The following is a 4,061-nucleotide window of genomic DNA, read 5'->3' as shown; positions in this document are numbered from 1 at the left end:
CAAATCTATTGCGGACCACTGAATTTATCCTAACGTCGTTAGACAAACTAGCCATCATCAACAGTACCGGCCCTGATAGCAAGCATTGGAAGCTCCAGCTTCCAGCCCAACATAATATATATGTTTTAACGGCCGTAGTTTGACAATTAGTTGTCTACAGCGTAATGGTAGTCAAGGTGTGTATAGTTCAAAGGTAGTTACTTCGAATCTACATGCCTGCAAAAAAATTTAAATTTTGATAATATACTTACTATCACGGCCCTCAATTTTTTTTAGCTTCTGGTCCTTGCATTCAATGGGCCGGCACTATTCATCAATTATGGTGAGATGGCTTTTGGTACTAATAGTTCTTGAAATCATCAATGGCACTTTAGCTATCTCTCCTTAGACGATACTTTCCGAAAGTTCTGAAGTTTTTCTATAGAGGAAACATTATAGCCATAATCAATTATGTGTGTTTATATTTCGGTGTAGAGGTGTAGAGCCGTTCGGATATTTCTGTACTTCGGGTCAGGTTCGGGTATTTTTAGTTCGGATTCGGTTATTTCAGATCGGGTTCGGATATTTAGATTTTGAAAAAAAAATTAAAATTTTCATTTCTCAAATTTCTTATATTTATAAATATAATTTTCACTTAACTAATTTTTTTATTTTTAATAGATTAAATGGTTAATACATTTGGATATAACATTTTGAAACTAAAAAGACATTAATCTGGTTATTGTTTTTAAATTTTGGATGTAATTTTTGTCAATTCTTGAAATAAAAAGTTTGACATGCATTTTAAGTGAGTAGCAAATCATTTTCTCCGTAATTGTATGTATATCACATGAACTTAAAGTATGTGTAGCATCAATATAAATATTTTATATAAAATGAGAGATGTAAACTAGAAATATAAGATTAATTATACATATGTTCGGTTATCTTCGGATATCCATTCGGATTCGGATATTACCCGTTCGGGTTTGGATATCCAATCTCTCCTAATTTGATACCCATTCAGATATTTTGCTACTTCGGTTCGGGTTTTTCGGATCGGGTTCGGGTTCGGGTGCGGCTTTAGATATCGGGTAAAGTGCTCACCCCTAGTTTCTGTAATGGTTAAATTTGGCATTTGATACTCAGAAAAGGACAATACTGTAAAGAATATAATGAATTGGTAAATGAAAATGTAGTGGATACTGGATAACCAAGCATTTAAGGGAACACTCATATACATCTATTCTATACTATTAAAATTGAAGTACATTTTTTGAGGTCTCCTTGATTTTTGATAGTATTTACAAATGTTCCATTAACTTTTAAGTTAAAAATACAATTAATAGAAACAATTATTCAACAAAAAAATAGGTAAGGGAATTATTGACTAACAAATATGATTTTCCTTATATGACAATATTTCCTAAAACTACTCTTTCATTTAGTTAATGATAATGTTATTTACATCTATGTTACATGTAAACGGAAGCGGGTACATGGAAGCAGAAGCGGAAGTGGGTATGGAAGCGGAAGCGTAAGGAAGCGCATAAGCGAGATTTTTGAAAAAACTAGAAAGCAGGTACGTGTTGGAAGCGTTTTCATATATATATATATATATAAGAAATTTTAAAAAATTATAGAACTAAAAATTATATGATTTAAATTTAAAATAAATAATTTATTCATTTATAATAATTTTGAAATGATTTCATATTAAAACTGTGAAAATATACATAAATAAAAATTAAAATAAATTATTATATTAATTATTTTTAATACTTTATAATTAATTGACATTATATATTTGAATATATGATTTAACTTTAATAAAAACCTCAATTCATAAAGATAATTTATAGTATTAATTTTAATATTTTAATATTTCTATTCTTTCTATTCAATACTATTAAGATTTAGATTTTATATAAATTAAAAACTATAATTTTATATTTTTATTGATATAAGATAATGTCATTTTTTTAAGAATGAAAGCGTAATTCCAAAATGGAATCGTAAGCTTCCAACGTTTTAAGAATTAAAGAGAATATCTTAGAAGCATTTTGGAAGCGAGATTTCGTAAGCTTCCACAAGGTTCCGATTTCGTTTCCGGTTCCGAAGCGGAAAGTGGACGTCCGATGAAGCTTCCGTGCAACACGTAGATTTACATTTAGTTAATTCACATGTACGTACCTTTTCATGAGAACATATTTAGTGTTTTTATATGTATAAACATATTGTATTTAGTGTTTTATATGTATAAATCCACTTTCATTTAAGTTAATAAATATACCTAAAACGTCCAATTTAGCTTAAATTATCCATTGTACACTACTAAAACTTAAAGGGTCAATATAAATAGTATAGTTAAGTACTAAATTTGATAAACTTAAAATTTGATAATAATGTAGGACAATTAGTTGTATTTTCATAAATTTTATGAAATTAAAATTATCAAAATAAAACTGTAAAAATTAATCAGTGGGTTAAAATTGTAGACATTTAAACAAAATTATAGCGTTAAATAAGTAAAAGAAACTACATCGGAAAAAAAATTAATATTGAAAAACAATTACACACATTTACATTATGGTAGCAAATTAATTCAATTTAGCAAATAAAATATCATGGGCTTTCAAATTTTATACATCTACATAAAACACATAATATATTTTGTTTTATACAATTTAAAATAAGTATGAAATATATAAACTATAGAATATAAAATTTAAAAGTTATAAAAATAAAATTTTCAAAATCTAGTATATAATTAATAACCTCATCGTATTAATGAATATTCCTTTTTGTTATGAAAATATTAATGAATATTCTTATACATGTGTGAAATATACATTATGGTCTCAATATCAAGTCGTAGGCTCGTAGCTACCTCATCGTCGTACAAAAGATGATGAAAAAAAAATTAAATTAGTTTAAAACTCAGACCACAAATTAAGATTGATGTTTGAACGGGATTAAGTCGACTAGATTGAAAGAAGTCGGAAATGGGATGACTAAAGACTTTTTATTAGATTCGAACCAAAAGGTTACAAGAGTGACATGAAAGTGAGAAAGACGGTCTAGAAAGCTAAAAGCAACAAGATCAAAGAGATCACTAAAACCCTAGATCCAGCCGCTCAGTGTGTAAAATCCCAAAGTCCCTTTTCTTGTTGCTTCCTCTCCCCTTTTTATAGGTCTCCTGTCCTTGATGCCCTAATTTCGTACCTCTTTGGGCCTTGATGCGAGAGGCTGAGTATACGGGCCTCGTCAAAGTTCCCTCCAAGCCGGGTAACAACAAAAATAGACGCCGTGTTGATGATGGCTTTGCTTAGATGCCGATTTCGGTTGAGGTCATGTCTGAATGTTTCAGCTAAATATTTAAAAGTTTTTGTTTGCTATGAACGAACAACTTCATATATATATATTTTAAACAACTCCCATTACATTATTGAAACAGCTGAAGTAAAAACAATGGTTAAGGCTCATTACTCCTCATTATTACAAAAAATTCAGCACATTTTTAATACACTTACCGCAAATAGACAAATACCAGTTACCGCATCACTGCTTTACTAGCCCTTGCTTCTTCAAGAAGTCTCTCCAAGGAAGTTAGTTGAAACTAACACCATATTTAAGCTGTTTAGTAGTAGGAAGAAACAGCCCAAAGTACCTCTCAGTCTCATCATTCGGCTTCTCATTCTCATCGAACATGGCGAATATGTAAGTCTCTATAGCTTTCCCTGGCCTTCTCGGAGATCCATTCTTATTAACATGTAGTCTCAAATTGTTAACATAAGCCTCCGCATTCGGCACACTTGCCCCGGGTCCTCCCTGCTGTTGGATAATTCCAAGCTTGTGGAAACTTAACATATTATTAGATGTTTAATATGTTAAGATAAACACAATAAGGAAACCTAGAAATAGGAAAAGGAAGTTTCTATTTAGGTTAGGTTTGTGTTTTCCATATCCCACATGTTAAAGGGAATTGTCTTTCATATAAATATAGGTCTAATGGAGAGGTGTTCCATATGATCTGAGAGAAACATATTGAGAGCTTTAGTTTTGAGTAGTTTCTAAAGCTA

At 30.1% G+C, this 4,061-nt stretch overlaps 1 pseudogene; it reads right to left on the bottom strand.

Moving 5' to 3' along the window:
• Window positions 1-3,588: 3,588 nt before the first annotated feature.
• Window positions 3,589-4,061, bottom strand: part of LOC106339938 — a 4,715-nt pseudogene continuing 4,242 nt past the window's right edge.

The sequence above is a fragment of the Brassica oleracea genome, chromosome C4 (genome assembly GCF_000695525.1).
Source record: "Brassica oleracea var. oleracea cultivar TO1000 chromosome C4, BOL, whole genome shotgun sequence".
In the NCBI taxonomy this organism is placed as follows: domain Eukaryota; kingdom Viridiplantae; phylum Streptophyta; class Magnoliopsida; order Brassicales; family Brassicaceae; genus Brassica; species Brassica oleracea.
Note: the sequence above shows the minus strand (reverse complement) of the source record. Positions and strands in the feature narration are given on the sequence as shown.